The 14,651-nt window shown below is 36.6% G+C and overlaps 1 long non-coding RNA gene across 2 annotated transcripts in view; it reads right to left on the reverse strand.

The window, feature by feature from the left end:
* Window positions 1-212: 212 nt before the first annotated feature.
* Window positions 213-14,651, reverse strand: part of LOC125922672 (uncharacterized) — a 28,650-nt gene continuing 14,211 nt past the window's right edge. Inside the window, exons 5-8 of one of the 2 annotated variants that reach the window (XR_007457730.1) lie at window positions 6,194-6,289; window positions 5,182-5,375; window positions 2,905-3,054; window positions 213-297 (exon numbers count right to left, since the gene is read on the reverse strand). This is a non-coding gene — a long non-coding RNA (uncharacterized LOC125922672). The remainder of the gene's footprint in view (window positions 298-2,904; window positions 3,055-5,181; window positions 5,376-6,193; window positions 6,290-14,651) is intronic. The other variant, XR_007457729.1, reaches the window with a different exon arrangement.

Here is a 14,651-nt window from a genome sequence, read left to right on the forward strand (position 1 = left end):
TCTGTTTCAAAAATAAATAAAAACGTTAAAAATTAAAAAAAAAAAAAAAAGAATAAGGAAGGACAGAAACAAAGGCCAGTCTTGATTTCTAATCCTAATTCTTGGTCTCTAATTCCATTTCCTGCATGTAGTGGGCAGGGTTCAACCAGAGAAGCAGAACCAATAGAATATATAGGGATATATTAAGGAATTTATTACTGGGTACTTGCTTACCTAACTATGGCAGCTGGCTAAGAAGTCTCCGCAAGGCTGTCTCCACATCTCATGTCAGAGCCCAAAGTTCTCAGGGCAGACAGTCTGGAAGAGAAGATCACCAGCAGACTGGAACCCCATGAGGAAAAGTTAGAAATCCCCAAGGATTGACTGAGGCCTGTGTCCATTCTTATTGCCACTGACCTTAAAATGAACATCTTGCAGAAGCCAGAGCCCCTCCTCGAGGCACTGACCATGCACCCTAACACACCTAGTTCAGAAGTCAGAGGAATCCAGAAGATCCAGAGGTAAGGGAGAGCAATTGTAGGACAAGCTGTTGTTTCTCACCAAGAAGATAAGTCAGCAAATCAGCAACAACGTATGTATGCTATAGGATGGCTGCTTCCTTCCTTCATCTCTCCAGCTCTGGAGAGAATCTTCTTTGTCTCCTACCCTAATGAAACATCCCTAATGGGCATTCTGGGAAATATTAATTCAGCCTAGCCACAATGACACATTACATAGCCACCTCATTGTGGTGCTAACTCAGATTAGTCTTTGTTGCTTGTAGCAACACCAAATTCCTAATTGATGCAAGAAAGAAATGGAAATAGTGGAAAATGAAAGATAGTACGCTAGAAGATATATGGAGGCCCCAGAATCAGATCACAAGTGATAATACAAAAAATAATAAAATGGCTTATATTTTTATGGTGTTTTTAGTTTAATTTGCAGCAAAAGATATTCAAGTAACTTTACAATTCTAAGATATGCTAGAGGGCAGAATTTACCTAGCAGGCTTTTATTATATTACCTAAATTGTTTCAAAAACAGGACAGATAGGCATTTTTTGGAGGGGAGAGGTGGTTGAGGGTGTCCCTTAGTCTCAATACAAGAGTTGAATTCGATGACTTCTCAAGATTATTTCCAACTACATGATGTATTATAAACCAAAAATTCTTTAATTGCACTTTTTCCCATGGCTTCAATTAGCTTATTCATAATAAGAATCTCTTCAGCCTAAGAAAACATATCCATAGCTTGTTGGCTACAGCAAGTGTTTTCCATGAAATGCCACAGGAAAAAAATAACTTTCGAGAAGAATAACTGCTTCCAAAATCTGAGTTGGAACAGATATCCAGTACCTCTGCTGCTTATGAGAAGCATACACGATCTGACTCTAAAAATACCTTCTTGATTTAGGTAAAATGACTCAGGGTTAAACTTTAAAAATGAATACAAGCGGAGCCTATCACACATCTCCCAATCGCGCTAGACAGCTCCTATACACTGAGCCAGATTTGAAAGGTGGGCCAGATTCCTCCATTTGATACAGTTTGCATCCATTTTCTTTTCTTTTTAAAAATTTGTTTAATTAATAAATTTTTTTTTAACTTTTATTCAGTATTGAGAAACAGTGAGAGCATGAGCGGGGGAGGGGCAGAGAAAGCAGGAGACACAGAATCCAAAGCAGGCTCTAGGCTCTGAGCTGTCAGCACAGAGCCAGATGTGGGGCTTGAACTCAAGAACCTCGAGATCATGACCTGAGTCAAAGTCAGCCGCTTAACTGACTGAGCCACCCAGGCGCCCAAATCTTTTCTTTTCTTTTCTTTTTTTTTTTTTTTGGTAATATTTATTTATTTATTTTTGAGAGGGAGAGAGAGAGAGAGCATAAGCAGGGAAGGGGCAGAGAGAGAATCCCAAGCAGGCTCCACGCTGTCAGGGCAGAGAGAACCGATGTGGAGCTCGAACGCACCAACAATGAGATCATGACTGGAACCAAAATCAAGAGTCTGACGCTTATCCAGCTGAGCCATCCAGGCACCACTGCATCCATTTTCTGCCACATTCTGCCCCTAGCACCTGACTTCCAGTTCTCTGCCGACCTCAGAACACATTAAGTGCTACTAATTTTATAAAAAAAGATGTGATTTTGACAAAGTATTCCTGCGGCCTTACTCTGGCTTTAATTTGGTCTTCTCAGGAGAATGCATATTAAACAAACAAACAAACAAGAAAAGAAACACAATACAAAAAAATCTCAGTTTGTTGGTGGACTGATTGCCAGCATTTTAATTATATATATCCATTGGACAAGTACAGTTGTTTGCATAAAGAAGTGAAATACTTCTGGGGCACCTGGGTGGCTATCAGTTAGGCATCTGACTTCAGCTTAGGTCATGATCTCACAGTTGGTGAGTTCACCAGCTTCAAGTTCTGTGTCTCCCTCTCTCTGCCCCTCCCCTTTCTCCTCGAAAATAAATATTAAAAATTTTTTTTAAAAAAGTAAAGTACTTCAAAGCACCAAAAATTAAACAATCACATTCTAGTTGTCTATATTTTCATATAGCCATATATTTTGTATGATGTATATGTATATATATTCATATATATATGTACATGTATGTGTGTATATTATGTGTATGTATATATGCATTATATATGTAAATTATATATAATTTAATGCATCACATCACTCAAACCACAGGTAGACCTTTTCAGTGCTTCTTTTTGTTTTGGAAAAGGAAGTCCTCTCCCCCACCCCCACACTCTCCTTCTGTTCTGACTAACCAAGTTAAATTGGTTAAATTCCACAATGTCTTATGAAGCCTTCGTTCTGAGGCTCGGGAATTTACTGGGCATGTTACAGGACCTATCAGGACTTCCTAGTTTCTCAGGGCTAGAGAAATACCACCTCTCCCTGGCTCCTACCTTTTCTATTCCTGAGAATATGGTGCTTTCCAAATGCATTACAAGGTAAGACAAGCCCAGAGGCTGCAGCTCTGCTTGGTCTGAGAAGGTCCGAGATGGGTAGCCGGAACCATCTTTGCCTATGCGTAGGCAAAAACTCTCATGTTCTTTCTGAAAAAGAAAAGGCTTTTCCTGAAGTAGGTGATAAAATCTGACACTCAGGCACGTATTGGAGGAAGTAGAAGGTGTATGGCTTATTTTGGTTCCAGATCACTTTAGCACTCATAGTGGTAACTATTTCCTGAGCTCTGACTCTGCACCAATAACTGTCCAGAGTGCTCAATATGGATATCTTCCTTATTTCTCATCTCTATCATATAAGGTTGCCTTATGACTTCAATAAGCCAATTAGGTAATGCAAAATAACTCTTTTATTCTGTGAGGTACATAATGTCCACAGTAGCAATCTGAGATATGTGACTTAGCTACTTTCTTACAACCTCTCTAACATAAGCAAATCTCATATCAAATTCTGCCACATAATAAAATCATTAATTAAATAAGTATTATTAGCAAGCAGATACAGAACGGTTCACATGACCTATTCGGTAGTTTTGATGAGCCCCAAGTCTGTCTTTTTAGTTACCTCCAACATGAAGCAGTAGGCTGTTTAAGGCAGATGATGATATAAAGGCAGAGTTTCATTAACACTAAGTTGGAATCAATTTACCACCCCCCCAAGAAAAAGTTAGAAATCATATGGACACTAACAGCGAAGGTAAAACCTACTGAACTCCTTAGATTCTTTTGTCTTATTTACCCAAAGATGGAGTGCATTGGTAGTGTTTTCTTTTAATATTTAAGCCAATCCATGTATCTTGAAACTTTAATTTTTCTTCATAAAGCACATTTCTAGCATTCGTCAATGCTAATTACCAAGTCACCGATCTTACAGATATAACAACTTATTTCTGACATTCACCATGCTAATTAAAGTATATTATGTTGATTGAGCTATCAACAACAGAATTCAATTAGCTTCTTCTCAGTATGGCTTCTTGGTGTGTATCATTCCTGAATGTACTATTAACTGCACCTATACTAAAATATTTTAAGATAAATTACAGATACCATAATAAGTAGGAACAGTGATTATCCTAATGTTTCATCTAAAGAATCTAATGACTTTAAGCTATTACATACCTCACTTAAGATCCTATTGTTAGTAAATGGTAGAATCAAAAATACAAACCTCAGTTTGACCCAGAGCCCATGTAATGCAGAACTTTCTCCTTAGGCTAAAAGCATCATTTACAGGATTCAGCTTGGATCATAGAATTTTGTGTCAGACTTGGGAATCAAAGTTCTTAATGATCAAACAGACTGGTCCTTTGCTAGGAACAGTTCTCCTACATATGTTTTCCCTGTGGACCATTCAGGGAGCAGTAGCTGGTTAAGGATCAGATAATCTTGAATGTCAGGATAAGCAGTCTCACTTATCATATTTAGACAATGACCAGGACCTTCAGCTCATACCATGTAAGGTCCAATTCAGTGTTTGTTCAAATGGTTGTTTATACTAATTTTTGTTGCTTTCTCACAAAGAAAAAGAAAGTGTAATTAAAAAAAATAGTTACGTGCTCTACGATCCCTTTGGTATATTTACATTTTTGACTAGAGTAGACCTAAAAGTGCTAAATAAATATTGATGATGTTTATCAGTCTTCAAAGTTTCAAAATAATTTAAGGCTTTTGAGTTTCATATCCATTTGATCCTGACAAAATGCTACTTAACTGAATAAACCATCTTAAATGTGCTTAAAACAAAAGACCTCTAAGTCCCTTCAGACTTCAAATGGTTCCTATGAAACACTTGGGGGGGGGGGGGAGGAACGAATGCAAAAGAATCAGAAACACAAGGATTAAATTTCCCTTGATATCCACCTAAGTTATAAAATTAAGAAACAGTGATTGGTGAAACAGTTTGGAAATTTGGTAATATTTGTTAGGCATTCAAGATGTTTTTCAGAACTTAAAACAGGTGGGTTTTCCATTCTCATAAAAAAATATAATAAATATACACACATGTGGAATGAAAATGTATGTGTGTGTATGTGTACATATGTGTATGTATATTCATTTATTTTCCTTATTTTACAATTTCAAGGGCAAATTTTGCACCTCAATTTTCCCCCTCTGGGGAACTCAATAAACATTATGTAATCCCATTAATTTAAACCATAGGTCAATTAATTCTCTGTTAAAATTGTTTAATATGGAAAAAATGTCATTACTCACCCAGCTACTGCTCTCTTGTAGCACCTGGAGGCTCATCTACAACCGTTTGCTTCTTTAGGAAATGAAGCCCTTTTGTGGCAAATACGGGGGAATTATTGCGAGCTATGTCCCATGATCTATGCTATAGGTTGTTGCTCTGGTTCTTCAAATTCCCCCTTTTATACATAGCTTTCAGTCATTCTCTTTTTCTTCAGCTTTTTTGAGATATAATTGACATATAATATTGTGTAAGTTTAAGGTGTACGCTGTGATGATTTGATACACGTGTATGTTGGTTCGTTAATACATGTATTTTTACACGTATAAGGTTAGCTAATATACCCTTCCCCTCACATAATTGCCATTTTATCGTTATTATGGTGACAACTTTAAAACCGTTCTCACAGCAACTTCCATGGATACAACACAGCATTGTTAACTACAGTCTCCATGTAGAATGCCCTCAAGATCCATCCACGTTGTTGCAAACGGCAGGATTTCCATTCTATATAATCTTACATTTTCTATATCTGTTCATCTGCCAGCGGACGCTTAGATTGTTTCCATGCCTTGGCTATTGTAAATAGTGCTGCAGCGAACGTGGGAATGCAGATATCCCTTCCTGAGAGTGATTTCCTTTCCTTAGGATAGATAACCAGAAGTGGGATCGCTGAATTACATGGTGGTTCTATTTTTAATTTTTTGAGGAGCCTCCACACTGTGTTCCACTGTAGCAGTACCAATTTCAGCTGCCACCGACAGAGCACCCATAACACACTTTTGCTCCATATCCTAACAAACATTTGTTATCTCCTGCCTAACCCATTCTGGAGGCAGTTTTCCCAAACTCTAAGATGTATTAAAGCGCAGTTTGCATAATCGTCTTTACAATTTTACCAGTTTTATTTGCCATTTTATGGCAAAAGGTTAAATTCTAAGAAATGAGTGTGTTCTCAATTACAGTTGTTTATTGCAATGGGAAGAGACTACTTTCTATTAACCCACCTAAATCATATTACTTATACGTACTTACTCATACTCTCCCTAGACGTGAGCTTTTTGAAAGAAGGGTCTGTGACGTTGACTTCCTATTCTTGGACCAAACACAGCATCTGGCACATAATGGACACTTAAAACAAATGTTGAGTAAAAGAAAAAAATGGATAAATAAGTGCTATCTTTGTGCTCTACTTTTTTATTTTTTTATGAACAAAAATAGAAAAACATCACACTCTAGGGATTTCCAAATTGAATATGCATCTATAAATTTTTTCCACATAGCAGATCCGTATAATTAAACATTTACTCAACTATCTTCACTTGCCACCTGCAGTAAGCATGTCCCAAACTGAACACATCATTTTTCCTCCGTTACGTTGTCTGCCATCTGCTTAAACCACTTCAGCATTGTCAGTGTGATGTGCGTGTTAGTTTTCATCCACACCCCAGAGGTAGTCAGTTGGCCCTAATCTAGAAAATACTCCCAGGGTGAGTCTTGGCATTTAATTAAAAGATATGGTTGCTTCAAGTGATTCAACTCTCTTTGTTTCCCAACAAGATCAGAGGTTTTGTTAACTAGCATAATGGATGTTAAAAAAGAGATTTTATTTATGAAATTAGTGGTATTCAAGTCATTTAAATGAGCTGGAAAAGCTCAAGAAGCTAAAGAGAGGTCTGTGCCTCTAGGAATAGTCCTCTTGGCTTAAATCCAAGAACTAACCAGAAGATTCTGGGACAACTCCCTCCAAATAGATGGTTAGCTAAATCCTGCTGCTAGAACATTAGCACTTTTGCCTCCAGTGAACATTTTATGCAAGCTGTTGTAGGGTTCCCCAAAAGGACAGCCAGCCAGACTTGTTTACAATTACGGAACAGGTTGGATGTCTGTTTTTTGAGTCATTGCTAATACAGCAGTGCCCTCTCCTCCGTGGTTTTGCTTTCTGCGGTTTCAGTTACCATCAGTCAACTGCGATCCAGAAGCAGATGGTTCTCCTTCCCACATATATCAGAAGGTCGGTAGTAACCTAAGCTACCTCACAAAGCCTACATCATTCACTTCACTTCATCTCATCATGTGGGCACTTTATCATGTCACATCATCACAAGGAAAAGGACGAGGAAAGTACTGTTAGATACTTTCAGAGAAAAAGAGACCAGATTCACAAAGCTTGTATCACAGTATATTGTGGTAATTGTTCCATTTATGATTAGTTGCTGTTGCTAATCTCTTACTGTTCCTAATTTATATATTCAACTTTATCATATAAATATATGTATGCAGAGAAAAAGAAACATACTATACATAGGATTTGATACTATATGATTTCAGGCATCTATTGAGGGTCTTAAAACATATCCCCAAGGATAAGGGGGCATTACTATAAATCCATACGTCTGTGACAGCATTTGCTTCCTTTTTAACCTGAGACCAAGACTGAGTGAAGGACATCTGTAGTCCCTACAAATACTTATCAAAAGTAACCTAGTATAACTGAAAAACATCCAACATTCTACTTCTATATTCCTTAACACAGGAAGGAAACCTCTGTTCAGGTTGTTGAAGCCAGAAATTTAGACACTACTGTATGATTCCTTTTACCTAGCCCCATACATGATTTAGCACTGGGTCCTATGTATTGTGAATTTATTCATTTTTCTTTGGTCTTAAAAAACTCCCTTAGTTCAGGCTCCCACGATTCTCACATTGGTTAGGACAACTGTGTCCTACCTGGTGTCTTGGTGACAATCTTCCTTTACATTTTATAAACCATGCACAGAATGATCATTCTAAATTGAATTGTAATAATGGTGTTTTACATCTTAGTTTAACCTTCTCAGCTGCTTCCCAGGATCCTCGGGATAATGTCCTAATGTACTGATGGGGTGATGGAGTTCTCAAGAAAGATCCTATGATGTTGCCATTGTGTTGCCTTTAGGAAAGCCACAGAGGCATGAAATAGTACAGCATTTCAGTAGAACTTTAAAATCTTCTCTGGTGTTTGAGGGCAAAGTGAAGGTATTAGAGCGATTCAAGATGAGAGACTGGTGGTGGCCACAGCATGAAAAGCCATTCATAGATCAGCTGATGCTTGGGCTGAAGTGTCTTTAGGTGTGTTTGTTTGGTATTTTTAATTAAGAATTTTCAACATCCACTCTATGAAGACAGCATAAAATTAAATAAAAGTTTTATAGGTTTTCAACAAATGTTACAAGTCTCCCTTTTTCTTCTTTTGTTATTGAACTGTAATTGACATTCAAGATTATATTAGTTTTAAATGTACAATGTAATGATTCGGTAATTGTATATATGGTGGCAAGATCACCACGGTAAGTCTGGTTAGCATCCATCACCATACATGGTTATAATTTTTTTTCTCATGATGATAACTGATTTCAAAATCCACTCTTCTGGCTACTTTTAAATATGCAATACAGTATTAACTATAGTCACTGTGCTGTACATTAATTACATCCCTATGACTTATTATTTTATAACAGGAAGTTTGTACGTTTTGACTTCTTTACAATTTTCATTCTTAATTCAATCATTGCACTTCTTGAAAAGACAGATTACAAATAATTAATTGGGTTGTTGTTAGTGTCCATTCAATGATTTCCACCTATTAAATGCTTTGCCTTTTACTATGGATGTTTTGGTATAATGGTCTTAGTCCAAGAATGATCTTACAACTTTCTTATGACCTTAAACGAGAAGTCATTGTTCATTCTCATCCTCTTCTTCTTGCTGTTAATAGTAAGTTTAGCGTCAGAAACCCAGAAGAAGACCCTATGATTTTTACCATGTGATCTTCACTGACATATCAAAGTGTAATAGGAGACAAAATTTGAGAAGTTTCCCTGGCTCATAATAAAAGAGGAAAAAGAAGAGGAGGGGGAGGAGCATAAGGAGGAGGATGAAGAAATAAGGCCATTTAGCATTTTAAATTGCTCTATTTATTTGGTTTTTAGCTTACTCTGAAGTTTCTCTGTGAAATCTTCGTTTAGCAATTCCAAGGCCTACATAGCATTGGCAGTGTGGCGGAACAGAGTTATGCCAAGACATTGCCAGATCTAATCCCCTATGTGTCATGACATCAGGAGTGCTGTTGACCTACACGTGCACAAGTGCTTTTGTATGTAAGACAATTATTGATAATTTGTTATATAAAAATAGTTGTGAAAAGAATATGTATAGGACAAAGTGGAGACAGTGCAGTAAGGTATGGCTTCCCTTATGTAAGCTTTCTCATATCATCACGGATAGAAAAGCAATACTTTCAGAATTTAGAGTAGAAAATTTGATATAAAAAACTATGACAAAAGCACCCGGGTGGCTCAGTCAGTTAAGTGTCTGACTCTTAGTTTCAGCTCAGGTCATGATCTCATGGTTTGTGAGTTCAAGCCCCATGTTGGGCTCTGTGCTGACGGCACGGAGCCTGCTTGGGATTCTCTCTCCTTCTCTCTTTGCCCCTACCCCATTTGTGCTTTCTGTCTCTGTCTCTCTCTCTCAAAATAAATAAATAAACTTTAAAAATTAAATGAAAAACAAAAACTAAGACAAAATCATGGTACAGGTGAGAATTGGGTCCGGGTTCAGATAATTGAGTACACAGATGTTTGAAGCAAAATTATAAAAATAGAGAAAATCAATCAGGTTGCAGAAATGCACTTTTATTGTGACCTGCTTATAAATTAAAAGCCTGCTCATCTTTCTGGTGTAGTGTAGACTGAAATGACATTCTTCTACAACTTGTAGATAAGTAAAGCTAAAATGCGTTAATTTATTCATTCACCATGTGTTGTCCAAGTGGTAGCTGTGTTTGTTCTCTCTGTAAATCTAAGTCTCCTTTTGTCTTCGTTAGTAATTCTTTTTTTTTTTTCTTTTCCACTTAAATTGTTCTACCTAATTATTGAATTTTACTGCAACTCTGCTTTGAAGATGGCAGGCTCTGGCCCAAGGCCACAACACCGAGGAGACCAAGCCAGGATGTGAACTCAGAGCTCATGACTCCTGTGTGCTGCCCTTCCCTCCACACTCTGACAAGATTTCCACTCAGACTTCGGGAGATACAATTTTAAATCAGGTTTCAATTACCCCCCCCAAAAAAGTTTAAATCTAATACTAGTACAGTAGATGATATTTACAACTATAATATTTTTCTTAATGTTTATTTGTTTATTTATTTTGAGAGAGAGAGAGAGAGCATGCGTGTGGGGGAGGAGCTAAGAGAGAGGGAGCGACAGAATCCCAAGCAGGCTCCACACCATCAGCGCAGAGCCAAAACGGGGCTCTATCTTAGGAACCGTGAGATCATGATCAGAGTCAAAATCAGGAGTCAGACGCTTAACTGACTGAGCTACCCAGGCGCCCCAATATTTACACATAAAATCTGAAAACAAGGTAGAAAGTAGTGGGTAATATGACATAGATACGGACCAAATCCTACAAGTATCCCTAGATGAGACAGTATGGAATGGCTTTATGGATGGGGTGACATTGTAATGACACCATTGCAGAAAGATGGAACAGACCTAAAGCCTAGGTAGGCAAGGGGTCCATCTATGATGTTAGAGAGGGTATCAGAGTATAGAGATTTTGTTTGTTTATTTGTTTGCATAAGTTTTGGTCCACCAAAAGTCCTTACTGTTTTTCATAAATCTCAATGTACTTATTAACTTCTTTTAAAATGTAACTAAAAATCATAATGATTTGGTGTTAAAAGGGGATATCTCATCACATGCTTAAATTAAAATATGGTTTGTGTTTGTTTGTTTGGACGGGTGCATATAAAATATATCCCTGGGGATAGAACTGGGTGTCCAGAGGACTCTTACTTCATACATTTCTCTTTTTGAATATCTGCTTACTAGTTTTCTTTTGGTTCAGAATAATGGAATACATAATGTATCGGACATCTTCTTTTTCCATCTACAAATGCATCCACCAGCTTTTCCCACCTCCTCTGGTGCCCTGTCCATGCTGCTTATGGCTGTGCAGAATGTCGAGGGCTCCAAGTTCTCTGTTTCTAGTTGAGTTTGTTCAGTGGGAGGTACCAAGAGGAGATCAGACAGTCAGAGGACAGAGAGACTGAGATATTTATTCCCTGGCCTCCCCACTCTCTTCCCCTCCACGTACCCAAGTGCCCTATGTTGGTTCTGTCCTCCTACTAAAGACAACGGCTGCCAGGTGGCCCTCTACACAGAGACCCCCCACTTCCTCATCTCGATACTTCAGGGCTTAGGGGTAGCAGTGGCTCCCAAGGGTGCTAGGCTGGAGACCCACATTCTATTGCTGGTTTCTCTACACCCTGCTTACACCTTTGTAATTAGTCTCTTTACTAAAATCTCTGCAAATCACTTATCATGAGTGTCATTTGTTTTTGCCCTGGATGCTGACCAAAATAAAACCCAAAACAAAAACAAACAATAAACCAAAGCAATAAAGTATTAAGATAACTTAATTATATACATTGGTCTTTATGCAGTTTCAAAACAATGAAATATTCGAAAAAAATATAGGTGAAGAAAACTTAGTTTAGTAAAGGACCATGCTATGGAAGGAAAGTAATAGTAAATTATTTCATGAGTACAGACTTAAAGCTGAAGTGTCTCTCTCTCTCTCTCCTTAGTCATGCTGTTGCTGAGTTTCTGGGCCTGAAGGCAAAACAGGCATGAACGAGGTCTCTCTGATGCAAGTCTTTATGCAGCATTGTGGGAGCACGCTGCAGAGATTTACAGAATCTCAGAGAGAGAAGGGGCCTTGGGGACTACACAGTACAGCAAAAAATGCTGCAGTTTGTCATACAGCCCTAGATTTAATTTGTGTGGCAACTGTTTATTTATTTGTTTTTAAATGTTTATTTATTCTTGAGACAGGGCGCTAGCAGGGAAGGGGCAAAGAGAGAGGGGGGCAGGGGATCCGAAGCAGGCTCCACGCTGACAGCAGAGAACCCAACGTGGGGTTCAAACTCATGAACCAAACCCTGATATCGTGACCTGAGCTGAAGTCAAACGCTTAACCGACTGAGCCACCCAGACACCCCTTATTTATTTGCGTTTCAATTTAAAAAATAATTTCCCTTTGACGCAAGGTGAGCCCTGCTGACAGTTATTTTACTCATTTTTATTTTTCTACAGAACATTTTTTATTTATTTTTATTTTTTAAAGTTTATTTATTTATTTTGAAAGAGAGAGAGAGAGCATGAGCAGTGCACATCCCTACATGGGGCTCAATCCCACGAACCATGAGATCGTGACCTGAGCGGAAATCAAGAGTTTGACACTTAACCAACTGAGCCACACTGCCCCCCCCCCCATAGAGGGTTTCCTTAATTGAAGTAGAGCTAACATACAGTATTATATTAGTTTTGGATGTACCATAGAATGATCCAACAATTGAATACATTGCCCAGTGTTCATCACGATAAATATACTCTTAATCCCCTTTAATCTACTTCACCCATCCCCCTACCCACTGTCCCTAAGGCAACCACCAGTTTGTCTCTGTATGTAAGACCCTGTTATATTGCTTACCTCTTTTTTTCTTCATTTGTTTATTTGTTTTGTTTCTTAAATCCCACGAGTAAAATATATGGTGGCGTTTGTCTTTGTCCACTTTATTTCACTTAGCATAATACTTTCTAAATTCATCCATGTTATTGCAGATGACAAGATCTCATTCTTTTATATGGCTTAGTAATATTCAATTATGTGTGTGTGTATGTGTGTATATACATATACACCACTTGTACGGGAATTTTTAATAAAGATGATAAGTTACTGTCTAAAAAGATTTATTTAATTGTAAGTACAGAAAACATGACTCTTTGAGACATAGCCCTCATGCATTACCTAGAATCTGAAATATACTATATATATGGTTATAGGCACAAGCAATAATTCTACTTTTCATAGTGAGTAAATCCAAATAGTATAAGTAGTATAAGTATGAAAGAAATAAGTGAAGTTCTTTTTAAAAGGCAAAATAGAGAATTGCCCCTCTATTTCTCTTATTCCTACAAAAGATAAATATCTAAAAGTGTGAACAGATCACAAACCCACACCCATACCCACGTACCAAAATGTTTAAGATTTTTAAAGTTATATAAAATCACTTGAAAAAAATTAGAACTTTTTGTTTTAAAAATATAATTTTATAACTCATTAAATATTAAAAATTCCAGCGTCATCTTGACATAGCTATTGTTAACATGTTGAATAATTTTTCAAAAAATATTTCCTACCTATGTACCCACCATACACACACACACACACACACACACACACACACACACACAATTGGAAATACTATACTATTTATTTGGTAGCTGAATAGTAATTCAAAGCATAAATTTAGATACTACTGATTTAAATAATCTCCTATTAGTAAATATATATTGTTTCCCAAATTTTGCACTTGGAAATAATCCTACAATGAATATATTTAAACAAATATATTGTTCTTGTCCTATGATTACTTCCTCATAAACTCCTAGATGATAATTGCTATATTCAGTTATATGTTTATAGCATACATATTGCATATATATAAAATAGAAATATATAATGTATGTATATACATTATTATACATATTATATAATGTAATACATGATGATATGTACATAGTAAATATGTTCAGCAGAAATTTATCAGTTTATCCACAAAATAGTATACAAGAATGTTCATTTCTCCAAAACCTTATCAATACTAGGCATTATCATTCATTTAAGTTTTGACAATCTGATATTGATTTTAAAAATATTTACTGAGAGCCTACTGGAGTGTAGTCTCTTTTCTAAGTTCTGAGAGTCAGCAATCATCATATAGGCAATCTCTGCCTTCAGTGAGCTTACATTCTAGTAGAAAGAAACAGATAAAAACTAACAAATAGAAAATACATGTTATAGTATGTTAGGTAACACACACAGTTTTTTAGAAGTTAGTTTTGCTATGAAGAAAAATGAAATAAGGAATAGACAGTAGGGAGTAAAGGGTTAGTGGTGGGACTTTCACTAAAAATGGTATCCCACATATTTCTTTACGTACATTCTTTTTATTACTTATTATGTCCATATGTTTGTTGAGTCTTTCCTCTCTTTTGAATTATCCTTTTATATTCACACTTATTTTTTGATTTGGATATTTTTTATTGAACACAGTGCCCAGTGTTCAAGAGTTCAAGAGTTATAGGATCTTTTCATGAGTTAAGTATGGCATATATAATGCACATATAATGTTATATTATGTATTTATTAATTATAAAATTATCGAATATAATTAACATTAACTAATTTTAAGCCAATACTGTATTATTTATATCAGTGAGTATACTGTGCATATGATATATATTTCACTCCAATATACATTGCATCATTCATCATTGGTCTTTAAACTTTATGGTATTTTATATACATGTATATATGTTACATATATATGTGGACTACTGCCCATTTGGAGGAGAATTTACATCATTAAAATATTCAGTCTTCC

The sequence above is a fragment of the Panthera uncia genome, chromosome B1, assembly GCF_023721935.1.
Source record: "Panthera uncia isolate 11264 chromosome B1, Puncia_PCG_1.0, whole genome shotgun sequence".
Classification (NCBI taxonomy): Eukaryota; Metazoa; Chordata; class Mammalia; order Carnivora; family Felidae; genus Panthera; species Panthera uncia.